Below are 25440 nucleotides of genomic sequence, written 5' to 3' on the forward strand. Positions count from 1 at the left end.
GTTCAGTGGAGGGAGAAAGTGAGTGAAGCGAATCATAGGAGTTGAAAATGTGTGCCCGATGAATGGCTAAGTATGGCCAAAGGAAGAAAATGTGCTCTATACTTGAAAAAGAAACATGTGGGCTTTGAATTTCTGTTAAGTAGGCTCAACAAATTAAAAACCTGACCAGAGTATTCTCATTTGTTTGCATATGGGTGATATAGGAAAATGTGTGATTTATATTTGTATTTAATTTTATTGTTACCTCTTATCGCCGTATGCCCGGAAGTGCACCATGTTTATCCACGTGCTTGTCCCACTTATGCAACAATGATCGGCAGGATGTTTTGGCATATTTTTGGCCTTCCGAGTTGTCTCAATGCCTCGAGCTCGCTGTCAACGACACTACAGTAAACCTGCTTTCCGCCACTTCTTCAGTTATCTTTGCAGCTACATCATATGGTATTTTTATTCCAATATTATCGTCGGCTTGATTGATGCGTGCTTCTTTAACTGATCCTTCCGCAACTACAGCGGGTATTTTTACCTTCGCGTCCTTTGTGTTAGGTTATATTAGATTAGATTAGATTAAACTAGATCAGATTATATTTGTGAGGGGTTGGAAAAGGCCAATCACTCAATCAGGAGACCATTGTACTACACCCGAATAGATTTCAGTAGAAAGAATAGAAACAGGAAAGATAAAAAGTGGGTGGGAAGACGAATAAATTAGTTTGAGGTCACTCTTGCTCAAATCTCTTGGATTAATTAAGAGAGATCGGAAAAGGAAGAGTATGAACTTTATTCATACTCAGTATATCGCAACCCAATATCCTCAGCCTGATTCTGGGAAACGCCAGACAGCTACAGAGAAAATGCTCTGCAGTGTCGTCATCCTCAAGACAGGATAGGCATATCGGGCTGTCGACGATCCCCATGGCAGCCATATGCTGACTACAGGCGTTGTGCCCTGTGATTACACCCATCAGTACTCTCAGGTTCTTTCTGCTGAGTTTTAGGTGAAAGCTCGCTATTTTCCTGTTTGGTTCTTTCACAAAGCACTTGGCTACTCTGCACGAGTTCAACCCAGACCAACGTCCTCTTTGGGTAGATCTCATGAAGTCGTCAATACATAGTTGAATCGGTGCAGAATTGTTACCAAGAAAGGGTTCAGGACCTAGTGGTATGCTTGCAGAGTCTTCATTAGCCAGTTTATCAGCTAATTCGTTCCCTGTAATACCCCAATGTGCATGCACTCAAATAAGACTAACTTTGTTGAGTTTTGCTACACTGTTCAGTTTTGTCTTACATGCACCGACTAACTTCGAAGAGCAGCGTGGGTTAGCAAGGGCTTTCAGTGCAGCTTGACTGTCACTACAAAATCCAATACTTTTGCCCCGCCACTTTTTCTCAATTAGCCAGTACGCCACATTCAAGATGGCATAGACTTCCGTAAGGAGTACCGTGGCCATCTGTTCTGTGGCATAGGAGTACTTAGTGTTTTCGTCTAAGTATCATCCAGATCCGCTACTATCACTGGCTTTGGATCCGTCGGTGTAGAAAGTGTGCTGATATCCCATTAATAGGCTCCATTGATCTCTATCTGGGATCAAAAGGCTTTGGATCCGTCGGTGTAGAAAGTGTGCTGATATCCCATTAATAGGCTCCATTGATCTCTATCTGGGATCAAAACATCATACTTCCTACCGATTGTCCACTGCTATCGAAAATAGTTGCACCGCTCTCCTTTGTGTTATTGGGGGACAATTGTGCCGAATCTGTAGAATATACTACAGTTGTTCTTATCAATTTTTTTTATTGACTGATCGTCAATGTCTATCGCTAATATTTTTACAGTTTTCAGCCTCTTGCAGCTAAATATTTACTTTCAGATGTCACAGATGTGTACCCAGATGCCTGAGTGCTGGCTGATGATGAGATCTAGCAGTTTTTATGTTTACACGTCAGTTGCTCATGGTAGGCACAATCATTAGGTGCGCGCCTGGTATATTGTTCCCGTCACATGTGTCTAACACAGGACTTTCTCAATAGGACAGTTTTGGCGGCATTTCACGCAGTTGACTAATATACCTATAGCCTGGCCGAATGTGTGTCTTCTGAAATTTAAGTTCGGATTTGCTTCTCTTATACATTTTCGCTAGGAGAACTTACGTCAGTTATACAGCTAACATTGGTTTTCTGCGCAGCCTTTGGAGCAGAATTTATTGTTCACGAAACTTTTGGTGCTTTATCCTTGCTTGCAGATACTTTACTCGCCTTCCTTTGGCATAATTGCCTTTAGCTAGGCTAATCTCAGCAGGCCTTTTATTGGCTCTGCAGTACATTTGACCCAGCACCTTCTGCTTCGCATCCTCTGGCGTTAGGCCTTCTTTGAGATAGCGTCAATAGCATTTGGTGCCTGCGCCACTTAGGCTAGTAATTTTTCTGGTCTCTCCGAAGCTGGGAGTTAACACAGATGCTTGCTTAGTATCATGTGTGACTTTGTGATATCCTCTTTCGATGTTGATAGTCCAGTTGCCTTGTACGTTTTTCCCTGAGTTTGCTACTGCTAAGGTGAACCCAAATTTATCAGGTACTTTGGCATTTTTGCCTTCCGTCAATCTTTATGCTTTCCATTTAGGAATTAGGAAATGTAGCTCCACTCCAAAACTTTCGGCAGAGCCTCTCGCAACATTTTGTTATATAAATTATCTTCACTTGGATCTCACTTTGTTTGGAATCCTTTTTATGCGGAAGGCATTGTGTGGCCACAGTTCATGGTAGATCATCTGAAACATTCATTCCCTGCTGCGGAGTGTCTCAGGAAAGTGTTTCACGTCCGATACTCTTTGTGTTATTCATCAACGACATTAGCAATTGTTTCTCATTAGCTAATTTTCTGTTATATGCATACAGCTTACAAATTGTTTCAGTCTTAAATATCACAACTGATGTACGCAGTCTTCAAGCAGATATTGAAAAATTTGTTGTGTGGTCTTAAAAGTCTCAACTATCTTTAAGTATCAAAAAACGTTATCATGCCACTTTTTCCAAAATTCCTATTGCCTCTCATACTTAATAATCAAATTAAATTCATCTTATCAAAACCATTTTCTGTCTTAGGCTTTGTACGATGGAATAGCGTAAATTTTACGGTCTCTTATACCCTGAAATCAATGTTTACTTTATTCATTCCCTCCAGGTTCGCTCCCTTATTTGGAGGCTATACCATATATTTTTAGAGGACAAGATCGAATGAAAATTTCATCCTAGTTTAAATTTCAGAGACATCTTTGTACCCGTTCGAAAAAATCAGAAAAATTTTCTGATCCTATCCCTTCTTATACATCACATTTGCTATTGATCAACATGAAGTCGTTAGAAGGTAGAGGATCCATTCTTGCTCTCTCGTTTGTTTTCAATATTTTTAAAGAAGAAATTGTTCGCTTGTTCGCCCACTTCTGCTTCAAAGTATGAATTTTTTTTTTTACGCCTCCCAGAATTCTTCCTCTTTCTGTTTAAAAAAGTTCAATACAAATTATGCTCGCAATGATTCTATTGCACGTGCTCTTTGTGATTTTAATGAGATCTCCAAATCTAATATATATTAACTTGCTACATTTCTGAGTTCCCAAGGAAGCATCTTCCGTACTATTGAACTCTATCTTTTATTTGGTAATGGTAATGGTTGTACGGGTTAGGCTAAAGCCTTTATGCATTGCGACCAGATTAATCTATTGTGCGCCCCTAATTACTTAATTATAATTATTTAGTATACCGAGGAATCGAACTAGCTCCTTAGAAGGGAGCAATTGTAGGTCTTCCTCCTCTAGCAGGTACGAGCCCAGGATTATGTGTCTCCTGTGACCTAATGCCTCACAGTTGGTGATTAAGTGTTGCATAGACTCCTCTTCATCACAGCAGAACCTGCATAATCTTGTACGAGATGATCCAATTGTGTTAAAGTGCGTATTACAGGTAAATTATCTAAGGCCCTTTTTATCTAGGGTTAGAGCAGATTTTGCTTTGTTGGCATTGAAGTTCAAAAACTTTTTGGTCGCTTGTGCAGTTCCAGTGTCCCCTGATTTTATTTTGGGTCCATTTTTTAGTTTCCTATTTTATATGATTTTTGTTAAAGCCGATGGTGCTGGCCCAATAAATAGCCCTTCTGCTCTCTTTTTGGCATAAAAGTCTGCCTTCTCGTTTCCTTCGTGCCCATCATGTCCTGGTAGCCAAATCAGTGAGACCTGATTATGAGTGGCCAGTTCGTTAAGTGCATTGTTACACCCAATGAGGACTTTTGACTTGCATGTGAAGCTATTCAAGGCTTTGAGAACCGATTGGTTGTCCGAAAGTATTTTCATTTTTACTTTCTCGAGCCCTCTTTTGGATATGATTTCCATTGTTTCCATTACGGCGAAGAGCTCCGTATGGAAAGTTGTGGTATATGTACTTTGTGTTAAGGATTTGTGTGCTCCAGGCCCCATAATTCTTGCTCCTACTCCTTGGAGCGTTTTGGAACCATCTGTGTGTCATTTTTGTGAGTCATCATGGATCCATGTTAGGTTAGTGCTCCACTCTTCCTTAGACGGGAAGATAACCTTATATCTCTTTATAAAATTGATTACGGGTTCCGTGTGGTCATTCGCCTGGGTTATGTATACTGCATGTTGAACCCTGTTCAAGATATTGAGGTGTTCAGTAAGATCTCCTGATTTAAGTTTTTCTTTCATATGAAAAAAAGTGTTTGCATAGTAGCTTCCTCTTGTACTGCTAAATGTAGCGGTGGTAAATTTAAAAGCGCTTCCATGCTAGTAGTTGGGGTAGTTCTCATGGCCCTTGTTATGCTGAGGCACGTCAGCCTTTGTAGTTTACAGAGTTTTCATATAGCAGTAGTTTGAATTGTTTTAGCCCACCATACCAAAGCCCCATACAAAGTACAATAGGTCTTACCACTTGGGTGTAGATCCAGAAGGTCATTGTAGGGTTAAGACCCCAGGATTTTTCGTTGCCTTTTTTATTACTGAGTGGAGGTGGGACACCGAAGTGAGTTTTTTACCCAAGACAATTCCTAGATATTTAACCTCTTCCTTTAGAGGTAACTCTATTCCATTTATTCCCAGTGTGGGTATATTAAGAACCCTATTCCTGGTAAATGGGGTAATACATAGTTAAAAGGGAATCCGAGTCTGACTGCTGTACTTGCTAGTTGTCCCGACTAAAGAAAAAAAAAGGTTCTTTTAATAGTATTTTAACATTGATTATACGACTAGAATGATTTTAACATGATAGTTTCTTGATCTAAATTTTCACACCAGTTACAGTTCAATAACAAAGCAATCCAATATACATATGCAAATTAACAATAATAATAAGATAAGGCTAAACATCATCTGAGCTTATGTCTAAAAATATAGCCTTTGTCCTTCCTCTCGTAGATGGAAGTGAGCCAATGACAAGAAAGCTTAACATTACGTCGTGAATTCAAAAAAGTCCTTGACATAATTACTTATATGTTTCAGATCCAAATATATTTATTTATAGAAAATGTTACTTACCATTCGGTAGGGAACATTGAATTATTGGACTCTACTACAAGAAAGTGTTTAATGACATTCCAACGGCAACCCAATTACTTACCAACATAAATTTCTAATGAATTTATGCTTTCTTAAACGCCATACAGCATTGTGGTAATCGATTATTACACGTTTCGGGCGACAAAAATGGAAGAGCGTTAAATGATGTAGAGGTGTGTGCGTAGTGAAAGTGAGTTGGCGAATGTCAAATGTCAGCAATGTGTGTTATGTACAAAAGGTGTCAAGTCATGGAATGACGACCGAAACGAACAAACAAATACTAACAAATGTAGCAACAGCATGCGTGTATGAAAGTACCCTGCAGGGTACTAATTATGAACTAGATTACTATCACTGCATATTAAGCTCAACCAGTTCGTGTTCTGCCATTTTTCATTGTAGCTAGTGGTATTTTTAATACAGTGGCGCCATACTAAATGTCAATTGACCGGCCTTGCATTAGCAAAAGACCAGTTCAAATACTAGTTTATAGTAGAACAAAAAATTCTAGTTCAATATATTTCTAAAATAAACAGGTTTAGACTAGTTAAAAAGGTTTAGACTATTCCAGCGTTTTAAAAAATTCAATTTCACTTTAGAAGTCTACTCAGAAAACGTTTTTTTCTTTTTAATAAAAAGAAACTTCTTTCAGGCACAATAATTGATGAAATATTCAAAAATGGATTCAAAGTTACACGTTCTCAAGATTTGCTCAAAAGATACGCCTAGATAACAGTAGTAAATAATTCTTGTATCAATACATTTTTCCTTGGCCCATCTAAAAAGTATACAAACAGTGTGAATTCAAAATTGCTTAAATTTTGAAGATGCACCAATCTTAATTCGAGCATGGGCCAGAAACTAGTCTCTCTTAAAGGCTTCTTTCATGCGCATTTTCTCTAATTTGACTCCAGGAACCGAATTTCTTCCTTTTAGTGCGTACCGTCTTCACCCACGTTGTCTTTGGGCGACCACCATCTCTTTTCTCTTGTAGATTCCATTTCAAAGCGGTAATTCCTATACGGTACCTGTTTTTATACTATCTTTGATATTTTCCAAGTAGGCAGATGCGAAATTTTACATTATAGAATACATATAGAATAAAATTATTGAAACTTATTATGAAAATGGTCGATCTTTAAGAAGATCTTTAAGATCGCAAAACTCGTAGTTTTTTTGGAAGAAATAATCATTCGAATGTGTCGACAACTCACATGTTGGGGAACAAATTTCAAGAAACTGGTTTTTCCGAGGATAGAAACAGGAAAGGCAAATCAGGAATGGCGTTCTGTTGATAATATTACTGCTGTAGCGCAAAAAGTTGCTGAAGAGCCTTCAACATCGATATTTCGACGTCCTTAATAATTAAGTATTTATGAATCGACTGTTTGACGGGGTTTTCAGGTGGACGGGTTTATGGTGGACATTAAAATTATGACATTCTTTATGTACAGTTATTAAAAGTAATAAAAACGTAACTAAAAATAGTTAAAAAACTAAAAATTGGTTCTAGCTTGCACTACGAAGAAATTCTAAAAAAATTAAAAGAAAAATTCTTCAAAAAAACTAATAAATAAATATGATTTAAGCCATTCATTTGAAGAATTTTAAACTAGTGCCAGTAAATTTCGGTTTCATATTTGTGTATGCGGTTGTTGCGAGGAGTTTTCTCCATTTACACTCTGTCCTTTTTTTGTGGGGTTTCCGGCCCCACCTTTCCATTTTTCTTTCTTCTTTTCAGAGTTCAGAGGAAACCGCGATTTAATCGACCTATTTAGGCAATATAGCCTAGTTTCAATATTTTTCCTTCACTTTTTTTGGCAAAAAGTATATCCGGACATATGAGAACATCCAAATGTTTTTCTTGCCAAATAGAAAGTAAGTCCTGCAATGCTGTTCATTGCGATCTATGCTGAATGCACCAAAGTAAGATTTTTTGACGTGATAACGTCTTATAATTCGATTTAACAGGCTGCACGCACGAAGAAATGTGTCGTTACCTTGGTCATTTGTCGTTACCTTGCTCATTTGCCGTTACCTTGCTCATTGTCGTTACCTTAAATGAACTGCAAGCGAAAGCGCGGAACGAACGACAAAGCAAACAAAGCAAACGAACGGCAACGTTCGACATCTTGCCTACTTAAGTGAGCGTATATATGTATGCATATGCGCATATGTACATATATAAATTCACGTATTTGTATTTGCATATGCCTTCTTATTGATTATTATTAATTTGATTTACTTGAAGAATTTAAAATAAAACCAAGTTTGTTAATAATACCTGTTGTCTTAATGTTATTATTAATAATTCCTTTATTATATATGAAGGAAAAAATGTATGGTAATAGGACTATGAATAAGTTCGTGCGGTTTTTTTCGAAATTTGAAACTTTATTGACGTAAAATGGTTACAAATTTAATATTCAAAATATTGTCCATCGCTTACTACTACTTTTTCCCATCTTTCTGGCAATTCACGGATTCCCTTTGTGAAAAATTCGGTCGGTTTTGCCGCAATCCACGAATCGATCCATTTTTTGACTTCATCGTAATTACGGAAGTGCTGGTCAGCCAGGCCATGTTGCATCGATCGGAAGAGATAGTAATCGGATGGCGCAAGGTCTGGACTATACGGCGGGTGGGGTAGGACATCCCATTTGAGCGTTTCTAAGTATGTTTTGACCACTTGTGCAACATGTGGCCGAGCATTGTCATGTTGCAAAATAACTTTGTCGTGTCTATCGGCGTATTGCGGCCGTTTTTCTCGCAGTGCTCGGCTCAAACGCATCAATTGTCGTCGGTAGACATCCCCCGTAATCGTTTCATTCGGTTTCAGTAGCTCATAATACACAACACCCAGCTGGTCCCACCAGATACACAGCATAACCTTCAGGCCATGAATATTCTGCGCCGACGTCGATGTTGAAGCATGGCCAGGGTATCCATACGTTGCCCGACGTTTTGGATTGTCGTAATGGACCCACTTTTCATCGCCAGTCACAATTCGATGCAAAAAACCCTTTCTTTTGTGCCGTTGAAGCAGTTATTCGCATGCCATAAAACGGCGTTCAACGTCTCTTGGCTTCAATTCATACGGCACCCAATGGCCTACCTTTCGGATCATTCCCATGGCTTTTAAACGTTTGGAAATGGTTGATTGATCAACTCCCAAAGTTTTTGCAACCTCTTCTTGCGTTTGAGCCGGATCTTGATCGAGCAATTCCTCCAATTCGGTATCCATGAACTTTGGCGGCGCACCCTCGCGTTCTTCGTCTTCCAAGCCAAAATCACCACTTTTAAAGCGTGCAAACCACTTCTGGCACGTTCGCTCAGATAGAGCATGCTCACCATAAACTTCCACCAAGATACGATGACTTTCGGCTGCTTTTTTCTTCATATTAAAATAATGAAGAAGAATTCCCCGCAAAAACACATTATTTGGCACGAAATTCGACATTTTCAAGTGTGGTAAAAATATTGTTGTTTACGCTTCAAATAAAAAACTTATACTGACGTTTGTGCCTTACGACAGTAGCTCTCCAATGAATGTTTGGAAATGTGGATCGATGGAATAATAATCAAGTTACGCCATCTGTTGTAAAACCGTAACGAACTTATTCATAGTCCTATTAATATTTACCATATACCTTATAAGATATGTTGTATACAAATATATGTATATAAACATGCATATACATATACAATTTCGCGCAATTTTCAAAACGAACAAATCTATATGTAAAGATGCATACAAATCATATGGACATATCAAATATACGAATCTATTCCGTATGCAAGCAAATGTAAGCTAATGTGCTTGAACTGCAAGCGAGAGCGCGGAACGAACGCCAAAGAGCACAATCGGCCCCCGCGTTCGGCAACGTTCGACATCTGGCTCTGTCCTACTTGAGTGAGCATATATATGTAGGTATGTATATGCGCATTTGTATATAAATTCACATATTTGTATTTGCATATGCCTTCTTCCTGTGTGCATGGTAATGAACCATTTCTCGGTTGAGAATAGGACGATGATAGAAAAAGTAGGAAATGAAAGGGAGTGCTTCGAGTGTAAAGTGTCTTGAAAAAGGCAAATCGATGATGGTGCTTCTTAGTGTTGTTGACTTATTAACGTCAAGAAAGATGATAAATGTTTCGTAATTTTTCACGTTTGTGTAAATGTAACTTGACCTATTCCATTGCAATTCCATTTACCTCCTCCTCTATATCCGTACAAAATATCTATCAAACAAATAAAATTAAAATTTTGTTTTGAAAATTGCAACCATTCCATCAATATTTTCTTATGACGTTGTCACATTAAACTATCGTCAGTAAACCGACTTTACAGACAACCTCTTTTTTTTCCAAATGATGCTTTCGCCATATTCGCAGATGAATTTTCATTTTCTTCCTGCAACTCAAAACTATCTTTGTTAGGATAGAAATGGTTGGCATCATCAGACTTTAAAGAAAAATGGGAAGAGCCTATGATGCTAAAATTGCAACATCTCAGAATGGAAACCTGGAATGGTTCAACTACAGGGTGCGCCATCTTTTATGTCGGTATGTAAACGCTGAATAACTGTGTCATTTGCCAACCGATTGATTTTGACATACATGTTTTCGATACGTCAATTCAGTACAGTTTCAACCATGGATCGCTTTACACCAAAAAAACGTGAAATTGACGCTATAGTGTTTGACAAACACAGAAAAAAGGTCGGAGTTTTTGATTGCTGATAAAGGTGGCCACTTGATTGATATTGTATTCAAAAAATAGTTTTAATAAATAAATAACCAAACCAAATAAAAATACCTCACTTATACAAATCAGTTGTTTTTTTTTCAAAGCCAATCAATGTTTTCATGTCGACATAAAAGATGGCGCACACTGTATTAAAATATATGTACCTCCTTCTGCTTTTTTTATGCTTTTTTTTATGCCTTCTTATATTCCACTGCTTTATCAAGTTTGATACGACTTTCAACTCACAAATTTTTACAACTTTGAAGCAAACTTTAAACACATAGTATTACGTGTCAGAAATCTATTTGTACCTACGTATGGTATTTTTCTTATCATCGCGATGCTTTAGTGTATTTATTAAACTTTTTTATCTAAAAAAAATCATCTTATTTGATGTGAAATCGATAATTTTACTACCGACATTATTTTAGTCAATGATGAATAAGTACGATTTCTTCTATTATTTACAAATATCTGAAGAAGAATGCTAAGCTCGGCTTTTCCCTGTAGGGTCTGTTAGTATACATGTCCACATGCATGTATGCTTATAAATAATACGTGATTGCTTATAAGTGGGAGTAGGTACTCATTCCCTTAAAAATATATATATACATATATGAGACTATATATGGGTATGTATGTATATATGTGTATATGCCTGCGCTACAAAAATGATTATTGTAGGAAAATACAAAAACAAAGCAGGCGACTTCTAACAACAGAAAAATACAAATAAAACGATTTATGTGGCATCTGATAGGGAGAAGGCAGCAAAAGGGCCCGTTAGCGGAGTGTGAAAATCGAAATCAAAATGCTGGAGTGAGGGAGTGAATTCGAATGTGAGTGCGAATAATGTTTGAATAAAGCTTAACAGAGCGGTCTAGTGGGTGTGTCACATGTCACAAGGGCAGTTGAGCAAATTTCTCTCCAGCGCCATACCCCGCCTCTCCCCTCAGGCATTGGCCATGCAGGCAAACAAACATTTGTAATATAATGATTTATCGTGCACAAAACAACAAAAGCAATAATGTCAGCAATGGCAATTGTTGTGACCCGCAACAACAGCTGCAACATAGCAGCGCATTGATGGCCAAAGTCAGAAAGTGAGTCTGCAGTAAAAGGTTAGAGTTGGTTTGTTTTTATTTATTTGACTCGCTTTTGGCTTGAGTAAAGGCCACAATGGCTGATTGTTGCTGTCATTGTTTTGTATGGCATTACAAACACACGCTTCTATGTGTTTGTGTATGTATAAATGCACATGTAACTAATTGTAAGTATACACACATATGCATATATGATTGTATCGTGCTCATGTCCACCTCAACTGTCACTTCGGTTGTAGTTCTTTGTTTTTATTTTTATTATAGCTGCAGCACCATTTTGTACATTTTTTGGAGGTTTCATAACAGTATTGTTGTTTTAGCGATTCATGACTGATTTTATTTGCGATAGTAAATATGAGACAATATGCATGAGCATTGAAATGAGACTAAAAGAACTGCTGTGGCCAGTTTGAGTGAGCGCTTGCTGCTTTTTTATTCCGCCTGTGTGGCATGTCTGCATATATTTGTACTCCGCATTGAATTCCTAGATAAGTTTGTAGGTGGTGCGAAATGCAAATTCCATTGCTTTATCTATGATTTATTTATAACTATATTCAAGAGGTGAGTTAGCTATTCAGCTGCTTACTGAAGATTACTGCTTAGAAAGGGGAAACTCGTATTTCAAGGTATGATATAAGTCACATTTGACACAGAGTGAGACCCGATATTTTCCACTGATTATTTTTAAAATCTTTTAGACATTTTAAAAATTTTTAGACATGTCTTGATTAAGTATTTTCAAATTATTGTAGGATAAAAAAAAACCAATAATTTTTTTACAGTAACGTTGGTCGGTAGTTAAAATGGTTGAAGTACTAGTCTGGCACTCCCTAAGTTACAATAGAGCACCATTTTGAGACCCCCAACGAGCGGATATCTACAGTCAACCAGAGTTGTTGATGTAATGGGGAAGATTGATGGGACTTACGTTGACGCATTGTCCCAGACTATCGAAGAAAGGAGCTCCCAGTGACCTTAAACGTCTAGCTGCCAAACATGGAAATTTACATAGAAAATGCTGAACAGTCTCCTTCCCTGAAAGGTCTTCACTGCTACTGTAATGGGGGTTAAACAGTAAACCTAGCTTTTCCTCGTGCAAGCCAATCGTTCAATTGCCGGTAAATATAGGTACGAGTTTGGAAATTTAATGGCGTGGAGTTCCTAAAATTGTCTGCAGAACGCGTCTATTGTACAGGAGCCACAGAGTTTTCGAAATAGTACATGAAGAAGATATCCATCTTTTCTGAGAAATAAGTTCCTTGTTAACAACTGTCAGGGGGATGCCGATGATCGGGTAGAAGACTTCTGGGAATAATTCCTGGCGAGCTCATCAGCAATTTCATTTCCCTCCATGTTAGTATTTCCTGGAACCCAGTTCAGAGAAATGTTACCCTCATATCCAATAGATTTGACCTCGTCCTTACAGGAGTTGACCAGTTTGGAGCAGCACCATGGCGACGACAGAGTCTTGATTGCCGCTTAACACTTAGAAAAAATGTTAATGTTACTCTCGCCTTCCCTAAGTATTCTGCATGCTTGCAGGATCGCCAAGTCTTCTGCCTGAAAAACACTAGCAGTATTTGACAGTTTTAAGGAAATGGATAAATTGGCTCCGACTCCTGATTCCATCTTGGATCCGTCAGAGAAGGCGGTGGTACCAGCCTCGATACACATTTTTTCCTCGTTCCAATAGATACTACTTGGAAAGATTGCCCTGGCACGACTCTCAAACTCCTGTTTGCGAATGGAGAGATCTGTACGAAGTTCATTAATTTTATTAGCGAGGTTTTTTAACGGCTACTTTACTTTGTATTGGGTTGGGAAATAAGTTCATATATCGATTTTATATTTTCTTTTATTTTAGAATGATTTGTTTGGTGTTTGGCAAAGGGTAAGTATTCATTCGATAGAAACTTTACTGCTCTACAAAACTCTATTAATTGTATTTTTGAGTTATTTAATTTTTTATTAATTTAGAGGCTTAAAATAGACACCTACTCTTCTTTGATTTTCATCGAGGTCAAAAAGCTGCCGAAGCAGCCCTGGGCATTTGCGTTGTGTATGGAAAAGGGGCCATAGGCGAGTGTACAGCACGGAAATGGTGTTCAAAGTTCAAAAATGGGGTCTTTGACGTTGATGACACGTCCCGCAGCAGAAGGCCTTCTAAATTCGTCTCAAATCACTTGTGAAAGAGAACGGTCGCCAAACCAGTCGTGAATTGGCGAAAAAATGAACTGCGATCATAAAACGATTCTCAGTCGTCTTCATTCAATGGGATTTACCGAAAAATTGGGAGCCTGGGTGCCTCACGAGCTTAACAAAAAAGAAAAAATTCGCCTTCAAATAGCTCCTCAGCAGCTCGCCCGCCATCGAGCAACACGCGGTCATGAACAGTGCTTTTTGTACCGAATCGACACAAGAAATGTCAAATGGTGCCTATACATCAATATGAAGCAAAGAAAGGAGTAGGTGATTCCAGGAGATACGTCAAAGCAGAATATCAAGCCGGATCTTCATCCAAAGAAGCGCATGATATATGTTTGGTGGGATTGGGAGGGCATGGTGCACGGGGAAATGCTCGAAAAGATTGTCACGGTCAACAAGGAGCTCTACAATGCCCAGCTGCACCCCGTGAATAAGACTATTCGACTGAAACGACTTGATCGACATGGTCGAACCATACTCCTTCACGACAACGCCAGACCCCATGTTGCACAAGTCGTCAAAGCCGCACTCCAAGAGCTCAAATGGGAGTTCTTTAGCATCTGCCGTATTCTACGGACCTTGCATCGACCGATTACCATCTTTTCCGCTCCGTGTCAAGCATATGAAAGGTGTTACCTTCGCTAACAAAGATGCCCTTAAAAACTGGCTCAGCAACTTCTTTGACACCAGACCAGGCGATTTTTGGCGGAACGGCATCAACAAATTGGTCGAGAAGAAGAGGTTGTAAACAGTAATGGCGAATATATAATTGACTAACAAACCCGGCCCCCTTCGCTGGGCACACTAAAATAGAATAGATATGGTTTAGAACAGAAAATATATGATTTTCATATTATTTATTTCTTTATTCTTTATTCAAGCGCTTTGGCATAAACAATATTTTTTGTTTTTCTATTTGTTTTTGAGTAAATATAAAATATAAATTGAAAATCAGGAAAAAAGAAGATTGTTTTTAAATTTCAAATCAACGCATATGAATAAACAATCGTCTTTTTTCCTGATCATCCATGAATTTTTCGTTCAATTTATATGTTTTATTAAGCATTCGAGCTTTTTTAACCATTATCCATTTATATTTTTCAAAAAAAAAAACGAAAAAAATTTTTTTTTCCACGAACACATAATTTCATTCGGATTTCACATTAAATTCTGAAATTTCATAAGAAATTATTCACTGTTCCAAAATCCACTCCAAAAAAATTCATAAACAATTTTTACATGTTGCACTTAGGTTTTTTCCTTATTGCATCCAAATCAGAAAGAAATATTGACACATTGTAACTCACACTGTCAATTTGACAGTTCAGCTCCGCCCCAAGCGTTAAAAAAGTAAGCGACATTATGGCTGGTTCAAAAGAACGCTGTACCCGTTGCCAGTGCTCCGAATTACAACCAAACTTTACGAAACCCATTTTCAATACTTACTTAACAATGTGTGTAAGTTTGGTTTAATTCGGTGCAAAGACACGGCGGGTCCACGTTTTGGCATATATTTCGATACCCTAGTCATCAATAGGTATGAAAATTATCCCGTATTAAAGCACTTATGAACAGCTTTCATTTGATACCCATATTGTACATACACAACCAAAGGTTACCCGGGCCCACGTTTTGACCTATATCTCGAGACCCCAGTCACGGAGCGGCATGAAAAATACCCTGTACTAAAGCATTCACCAACAGCTTTCATTTGATACCCATATTGTACATACACGTCCGAAGGTTACCCGGGTCCACGTTTTGACCTATATCTCGAGACACTATCTACCAATAGGTATTCAAACTATATGGAAATCATCTTCAATACCTACTTAACAATGTGTGTAAGTTTGGTTTAATTCGGTTCAAAGACACGGCGGGTCCACGTTTTGGCATATATTTCGAGACCCTAGTCATCAATAGGTATGAAAATTACCCCGTATTAAAGCACTTATCAATAGCTTTCATTTGATATCCATATTGTACAAACACATTCTAGGGTCCACGTTTTGGTCTCTATCTCGAGACCCTAGTCGCGAAGCGGATGAAAATACTCTGAACTAAAGCATTCACCAACAGCTTCCATTTGATACCCATATTGTACATACACAACCAAAGGTTACCCGGGTCCACGTTTTGACCTATATCTCGAGACCCTATCTACCAATAGGTATCCAAACTATACGGAAACCATCTTCAATACCTCCTTAACAATGTGTGTAAGTTTGGTTTAATTCGGTTCAAGGACACGTCGGGTCCATGTTTTGGCATATATTTCCAGACCCTAGTCATCAATAGGCATGAAAATTACCCCGTATTAAAGCACTTATCAACAGCTTTCATTTGATACCCATATTGTACATACACAACCAAAGGTTACCCGGGTCCACGTTTTGACCTATATCTCGAGACCCCAGTCACGGAGCGGCATGAAAAATACTCTGTACTAAAGCATTCATCAACAGCTTCAATTTGATATCCATATTGCACAAACACATTCTAGGGTCCACGTTTTGGTCTCTATCTCGAGACCCTAGTCACGGAGCGGCATGAAAAATACTCTGGACTAAAGCATTCACCAACAGCTTCCATTTGATACCCATATTGTACATACACATCCGAAGGTTACCCGGGTCCACGTTTTGACCTATATCTCGAGCCCTATTTCCAAAATAAAATATAATCCATGTTACTCGTGGATGATGTAGCTTTCGAATGGTGAAAGAATTTTTAAAATCCGCCCAGTAGTTTTTGAGCCTATTCATTACAACCAAACAAACTTTGTTTGTTAAGCTTTCCTCTTGATAATATTAGTATAGATTAACATATTGATATAATTATTGTTTTTTTTTTAATTCTCCAAACCAATAGTTAGTTTATCATCTGGTTTTCTTCTAATAATACCTACAAATATTATTCAATAATTTTTAATTTATTTAAAAAGTAAATCTTCCTCTTAATTAAGAAACATAATTCCATTTAAGTAATTTCCTCCGTTTGCCATAGCTCATCCTTTCAACAAAATTTTTCGCATCCCCGATTGTTTCGCTCTGGTTGCTATTTGTGTTACTTAGACCGACGTGGGATTTTCTGATTGGCTAATTTAATTTAACCGTTTATATGTTTAGCTAAGGTTTTTAGAAAAAAAAAATATGTCAGAATTTTTAAATAACTGCTAATTGTGTTACACAGAGAGACGTGGGATCTTTTATATTGGGTAAATTATAAAAAATTGTGGATCTTTTTGTAGAAAAAACTGAACTACAAATATTTTTTTAAAGTACTCCTAATTCTTTCTAATTTTTTTTTTGTTAGATTATGACAAAAAACTGTTTAGATTTTTAACTAGCTCTTAAACAAATTTTGTCTACATTCAAATTTTTAAAGTCCCCTATTGGATTTTTTAGGTCAATTAAAAAAAAAAAGATTATGAATATACAACCTATTTTTTAGAAAGAAATATTTGAGCGTTTTTGCAGTACCCATACAGTATGAGGTATGGTTTTTTGATCGCTTAGTTAAAAAGAAAAATTATGAGTTTTTATCTAACATTTTTCGAAACAAATTTTTTAAACATTTTTAATTTACTTCAGTTTGTATTACACACAGAAACCTGGGACTTATGCGTCTGGTTCAATTACAAAAATTGTGTAAGCATTATAGCTAATTTTGTAAAAAAAATAATTTAAGCTCGCGTATTTGTGTAAAGTTTTTTTCAGTATGCAAAACTTAAAAAAAGTCTTTATTTATTTGCTGCTGATAAAGATGGCGGCTATTTCACACCTACCAGCAAGAAAAGCAGCTTTGTGTGGGTCTTTACATTCATATTTTTTTGTTGTAATCTACGTTTTTTGAAATTCATTGAAATTCAATCAAATCCATTTTGCTTAGGAATTTTCAGTTGCTAAAGGTTACGAAATTGCATTATATTGACGAATAAATTTTCTAATTATGTGTTATGATTCTGAAATTTTCTGAATTTGGCGCACAAAAAAATACAATATATCGGAATTAAATATTCTCTTATTGGTGAAAAAGGCCAATGTTTTTAGAGCAGTTCCGTAGAACCAAAAATTTAATAATTTTATATGGTAATGTAAATAAAATGAACTGTTAAGGACCTTCAAGGCACCTATGCCATCGATGGTGGAGACAAATCTTTAAGGGGACAGATACGTGTAAACGGCCATATTTTCCCTGATTTTCTTAAAAATTATTTAAAATGAAGAAGTCAATATATTTTTTTCAAAATTGGCATACAGTTTATTTATACATTAGAATAATATAAATTTTCTTTTCTTAGTCATTTTAAATGGCGGATTTACACTCAATTCTTCCAGGAAGGTCGCAGCGCGGCTTCTCAATCGGCAGGCTTTGTAGCATCGGCGTCAGTGATTGGAAACCCAACATTTTTTTTTATTAATGTCATAATTTCTACATGAATTAAACAAAAATGGGAAATAAATTCGCGGAATAAAACGCTTAAAAAAAATGAATTTTGGGGCAAATTTTCCTACTATTTTTGCTTCGAAAAAATAATTTTTCGACAAATTTTTGAATTGTAAATTCACATAGAAAATAATACCATAAAAAAGATGTGTGTAAAATTTCAGGAAGATTGGTCAATAACTTTTCGAGTTATCGTGTACGCCAATTCGAAAAATATAGTTTTGAGAAAAGCGCTTTAGACGAATACATGAAAAGCCAACCTCTCCCAGCGTTCGAACGCAAACAATAGATTCGTCACGGTGGACCATCTATAATATAAGAAATACTTAAATTTACGTTCTTTGTTGACATATTATTAAAGGATTCTATTAACATTTAAAAAAAATAAAAAAAAATGTTTTTCGAAATTTTACAGGTAGAGTAAAGTCGGGTATTATGGGCACCATTTTACCCTGATATTAATTTCTGTCGAAATAATCGTAATGGAAAAGGGATATTTTTTCTTTCTAACAGATATTGAATTCTCTTTAAATTTAACTGCAAAATATACCCTAATATAATCTTTTTCGTCTGAAAATATAGAAAAACTGAAACCACCTTAAAAGTTGATAAAAGGAAAGATGGTTGGTAATGTGGCCCAGAGCCGAATAGTGGGCCACTAGATAAAATCACCAAAAACAATTGTAAGAGTTAATAATAAGTCAATGAATTTATTTATAAATTTTTTTAATTTTAATTAATGACCTTCTTGGTTGACTATTATTTGCCTTAGATAAATATAAATCCATATTCTTTATATGGTGGAAATTAGCGTTTCTCATACTCTTTCTCAAGTAAATCGAAAAACATCTCTACACTTTGTTTTGTGAAACCCATTGCTCTATTAAAAGGCGTTCCTGTTGCAGAGCGAAAACTAAGCTCATTTTTTGGGCCTGCACAGGAAACCATGCAGCTAACTTTCCCTGCAAATTGCTTAAGGACCGAAAAATTGTTTGGCACTTTGTCAATTCCGTCAATTGAAACGCCAGGGAACGAATTTCGTGTGTTGTGAGGCCGCAAAGTCTTGATTCCATTTCTAATGTATATTTTACAAGGTATTTTTCTGTGGCTTCGTCCAGTATTGGCTTACGTCCAAGTGGGGTTTTTAAAAGCAGGCTAGGGGATGCATTACTCCTTGCCATTCTTGCAATGTGAAACGCGGCACATCAAAAGTCTTTGAAGCAAAAAGTGTGCCCATCTCCGTATTCCTAAAAGCTACAATGGCATTTTTCATCATACTGGGGTCCCATTTTCTTATTTCTCCATTTTTGTCATGTATAGTCGGGAAATACAAAACAGGAAAACTAACGAGAATCAGGAAAATACTAAGGGAGTAATGTGGGCTACTAGTTCACAATACCCGATGCTGACTAGCCCACATTAGCCACTGCACCACCTACAAGAAAAAAAGTATTACAAACTTCTGTTTAAATGATTTAAAAATAGTTTCTTACCACATTAAATAATGTAGAATAGTTTAATAATTCTATCTGAACTTTTACACTCTACAAATAATCACTTGCTAAAAAATACCATTAATATTACACGCCACTGAAAAACAAATCGACTACTCTTCACAAAATATTTTGATCAACTGCTCATCCGTAAGGAGTCCAATTCAAAAGGCGAGCAGCATAAAACATCCGTTATATAAATTTTTAAGTTCATAAGAAATCTTTCTAGTGAATGTTCGTTATTATGAAAAATACAGACGTTGACCACATTACCCGAGTAGCCCACAATACGCGATCTTACTCTATCTGCACCCTTAACTCAAAATCTTGACTTTGATGCCAGTATTCAAAAATGTTACAAAATCTAAAAGCTTTATAATCTTTGAACAAAACAAAGTAAGGGAATGTTTTGCCAAAGCTATACCGAAGCCGAGCTGAATTTGTGTGCCCGAAAGTGGTCTAAACCGAAGTTCGGCCGATCTCTAATAACTCCATACTATAAATTCTATCGTTTGATTTAGACGGCGTCAATCGTAGTATTTTCTTTCAAACATTAAAAATGTGGTTTTTGCTTAATTTCAACTAATCATATAATTTGTCATTTATCCAGTTAATCATTTAGTTTTCACACAAAAATATTTCCTTCTACACAAATGCGCCTTTTTAATTCGTCTACCACTGAGAGAGCAAACATGACTTCTCAATAAGTTTTCGTTAATCAAAGAATAGGATGTGAAGCCAAGATAGTCAATGGTGGGCAAGTTTAAAGTTAGTTTGCTAACTTTCAAAACCACTCAAGTATATATGCAAATTTGAAGTACACACATGGAAAATCAATCAATGAAGAGTTGAGCTGTCGGAAGAAGTTTTGAAAATGTGTTTGCATATGACTACAAAGCAGTGCAGTTCCTCTTTGTGACTCTAGTCGTAGAAGCAGACAACGAAGAAAAAATATAAGGCCGCACATGTACATAGGCATTTACAAATCTAATAAAATAATGGGTGTTTTTGGACGCTTATAAATTTTATAGTGCTTAGTTTTCCAAGTAAATACAAGGTGGCTCAAAAGTAAGCATCAAATTTTGTTTTCGAATAACTTGTTTGCTAAATAAAAAAAAAAGGGTTGAGTGATAGATTTTTATTTTGACCTGTGCTTATCTGTTTGTGTGCTCCAGCCGCCTCGTTCCCAATTGTAAAATATGATTGACGTGCAACGCCGTTTGTAAAACTTATAAATCTTCCGATAGGGCGAATAATTTTGTGCCACCGTGAACCTAAACATTAAGGAGGGTCAACTTATATGGTAAGATTTTTCTCGACATCGCATTTTTCTCCTATCAGAATTGGATTCTAAGAAGAATTCTAATAAGAAACGTCCATTAGAGCATAGCTTCTAAGTTCAATGATGAGCCCCCGCATTTTGGAAGAAGATATCTTTAATTAATACGATAATTGGGAGAGATTTATGGCAATGACGATAAAGAGTAGAAAAAATACACCTCCTGCTGAAGGTTCTTAATTAAAAAAAATTAGTGATCAGCAAAAAAATTACGTATTGAAAAATATTAAATTTTTTAAATTTTCATCATTTTTGACTTCTTACAAGCTTTAGTCTGATTTACATATAAAAAAAGCAATTACATATAGTCACTTTTTTATTGCAATATTAAAAATATTACGCCATCATAGGGCACTTTAAATAAAAAAAAAATATCAAAAATAAATCTTTCGGACCAAAAAATATAAAGAGTTTATAAATAATATCCATAACAATTTGGTCGATATAAGTCTTTATATTGCCTTCGTATTCATTAAAGATACTTTCTTTTAAAATTTCGTGCATAAGACTGCACGTACCTCCATTTGAGTAACAACATTAAAACGTAATACTCATATTGGAGAGGAGCTCGGTCTAACATGTCCCGCAGGATTATTACATTATAATTACGAGTATATAGGGTTACAGGGAAAATTGTCATAGATATTTAAGGACACTATTATTTAGGGTGTTTTCGATTAATTTGGTTACATTACATGATTTCCAAAACTTAGTTATGCTGAAGATATTCGATTTTGAAGATTATTTAAAAAAATATTTTTTTTTTCTTGCAACCCACTTTTTTTTAATTTTAGTTCAAGGGTCCAGTTTTTTCTGTTTTTAGTTCAAGGGTATGTCATGTATGAATAATTAAAATTAATCCATGAAATGCTCTACAGGATTCCTCAAAAAAAAAGAAGAAAAAAAAAACACAAAATAAAAAAAAATGCTCAGCATATAATTGAACAGGCTCGGCAGGCAGTTCAACGTAACCAAACATCGATTCAAGAATTATGCCTAATTACAGCATCGTGGTTCCAGTCTCATAGAGACGTTTGCCTATCCTTTCCTTGCTTATCTATATTTTCTGGGAAATAGGGGCAATGTACTTAAGACCACTTTTGTGGGTAAAGTTTCTGACCATCTTTCACTTGGGATTGATCAAAAGCGGCTCAGACTTTCGCGCTATGCTAGGTATGTATTCCATGGGTAACACCAGGTCCCCCGCGCAAGTGTGAGTTAACTGTGAGTAGGCACATACACCCAGCCTAGCGGGTAGCTCGCAGCACCAGCGCTAGGATCAGGTGTGATAGCCTAATCAGCTGTCCAACTGAAAATATCTGATTAAAGCTAGTGGAGCAGAGATTACAAAAGAAAGGAAAACTGCTCGGAATACAAAGCACTAGAAGCGCTTCGAAACTACGCAGAGAAATTTTGGTACTAACGAAGAAAATTAAAAATCAAGCTAGAATTGATAAAAGAGCTTACTACAAGAAGTTAGCGGCAGAAGCTGAAATTACTGCATCAAAGGGTGACCTGAAAGAGGTGTACACGATTACGAGGAAATTGACACACAACAACTGTCAACAAAACGTTCCTATAAAAGACCGCAACGGTCGAGTCATCACCATGGAAGCAGAACACTTGAAAGTGTGGCGCGACCACTTTGAAAGGATATTCAATGTCAACGCTCAAATAGATATTAATAGCGTTATCTCATAGCAATATAGGCGAGCCTTACGTAGTATATGCACAGACCATCCTAGTAAAGAAGAGATTTTTAAAGCTGTACGGTTACAAAAAATGGAAAATCTGCCGGTATTGACAATATTCCAGCTGAGTGCTTAAAAGCTAACGCGAATGTCACAGCTGAAATATTATACCCCCTCTTTCGAGATATCTGGAGCTCGGAGATAATATCATTCGATTGGAAGGAAGCGATATTGGTAAAATTGCCCAAAAAGGGGAACTTGTCGGATTGTAACAACTGGAGGGGTATAGCACTGTTGCCGGCAGTTGGCAAAATATTTAATAAAATCATTTTAGACCGCATTGTTGAGCCAATAAATAGTAAGCTGCGTAAACAACAAGTAGGATTCCGGCAAAAACGCGTAACTTCAACACTATGCGAGTGATAATTGAGCAAGGTATTGAATGTAGTACCCCCCTATATATGACATTCGTGGATTATAAAAACGCATTTGACTCTGTGAAAAGAGAATACATATGGGAACCCTTAAATAGGTTAGGTATACAGACGAAAATCACAAATCTAATTAGAAATAGCTACAATGGTGTGAATTGTAGAGTTCTTCACAGTGGAAAGCTCAGTGAAGACTACTGGAGTGCGACAAGGGTGTGTCTTGTCCCTTTTGTTATTTATCGTTGTAGTGGACTGGACTGGATTTTTCAAAGATTTGACTCTGTAAACCGTGGAATTACCTGGAAAATGAACACCAGTCTCGAAGATCTGGAATATGCAGATGACGCTGTTTTACTCTCGCATTCGCATCAACACATGTAGATAAAATTAAATTTGCTTCGTGTTGCGCGTTCGTTAAGTCTGTGCTGTTGTACGGACCGGAAACTCGGAAACTTGTGACATCGGCAACGAACGCAAAGCTGCAAGCGTTTATAAACAGGTGTCTGCGTAATATACTTAAGATATGGTGGGCAAGAGTTATAACAAACGAGAAGCTCTGGAGAAGTACACACCAAAATAGCATCAACAGTGAAATAAGCTAAGAAAATATGGATGGATAGGGCATACTCTGCGAAAGCCTTATGAGGAAATACCGCATGCCCCTTGGACTTGGAGCCCGCAAGGAACGAGAAGAAGAGACAGACCAGTGATGACTTGGCAAAGGACTATCCGCAATGAAACTGGAAAATTGTTTAATGAACTGAGGTTTATGTCTAGAAATAGAAATGTTTGGAATACTTTTGTTGAATCCTTAAGCTCCTAAAGGAGTATGGAACAGTAAAAAAAAAATAAATAAAAAGAAACATAAACAAGCGAAATTAGAAAAAATGATATACTGCGAATTTTCTGGCCAAACTGTTTTTAAAATAAAGAGCTTTTGGTACGCACAACCACCAGTCTAGACGAAATAGAAAGGTCATCTTCTACGCCGACGTGTAATGAGAACTGTATTAGATTTGAACTCTCCAAGGGCCACTCAGACGGGGACGTTCACGAAATACATGGATCCGCTGTAGCAAAAGAGTATTCGAAGCAACCGAAGCATTCATAAACAAGGCTAAAACCAATGAGAAGACGCCTTGCTGGTTCCTTGACTATTGAATGCGGCGCATTACAGACATTTATCGAGGCTTATGCTGCACTAGTTGAGATTCTTTACATCAACTCCCGCTTTCTCATCCATCTTTAAGCCGTTCATGCACTTAGGCATTTAAATTAGGTCGAAATAACCATTTTGTTGAAATGTATGTGAAGGACTAAAAATTGCATGAGTATTTTCTACAGCAACAATTTGGCTTTGGCTTTGAAAGAAAATACCGATAGCACCAACGCAAGCACTACTTTGGAGCATGAACAGCAGGCTGTTGCTTCGACTTCGAGCAAAATGAAGAGCAGGTAGCGACAGCACATGAACAGGCTGCAGCAAACTTCGATTGCTGTAGCTAGCATTTTGAAATAAAAAATAAAAAAAACAGAAGCTTTTCAAATAGCAGCAATTAAATTTTTAGCAATAAAATCTCAAACGAATATTCCGTTTATTTATATAGCCAATATAAAGAAATATTTCAAATTTGTATGTACAGTATTTCTCGCTATTAAACACTAGAAAATTGTAAGAAAATTAAAAAAAAAAACTTTCGATCAAGCATCCCGGTTACAAGCACCGAAAAAACATTTTTCAGCTTATAGCTTTGAAGTTAAATTTTCGTTTCACTTATTTTTTTATGTTCTCAATTCAAAAACAAAAAATGCTGTGCCTCTAATAGACACCCGTTATATGCACACGTAAGTATATGTACATATATAGTAGTAAGTATTGAATCGAGCAAATACAATGAACCAAAAACCGCGCCAGACAGTGTACTCGTATGTTGATGCAGTCAAAGGCCGCTGTATCAAAGGCTCGTTGAAGTGAGTTTGAAGAATGTTCTGTGTGGAAATATTTACGCTAAGTAATTTATGCAACGCATTCAGACATACTTACATAGAACTAAAGACATTGAATTAAAGGCATGAAACTAATTTTATTCATTTTTAGTGCAGAACCATTGAAACCATTTTAGTGAATTCATTCAAGCGCGAGACTGTATCAACAATAATATAATATATGAGGAGCAAAATAAAGAGAAAATACGGCATATTTTACAGTACTACTACGATAAAGGCAAAAATGCATCTCATGCTGCCAATAAAATTTGTGCAGTTTATGGACCCGATACAGATTCCATTTCCACCGCACAACGATGGTTTCAACGTTTTCGTTCTGGTGCAGAGGTGATCGAAGATGCGCCACGGTCCGGAAGGCCTGTCGTCAAAAATTGCGATAAAATCGCTGAATTGTTATAAGGCATTTGAAGA

The sequence above is a fragment of the Anastrepha ludens genome, chromosome 2 (assembly GCF_028408465.1).
Source record: "Anastrepha ludens isolate Willacy chromosome 2, idAnaLude1.1, whole genome shotgun sequence".
Taxonomy (NCBI): domain Eukaryota; kingdom Metazoa; phylum Arthropoda; class Insecta; order Diptera; family Tephritidae; genus Anastrepha; species Anastrepha ludens.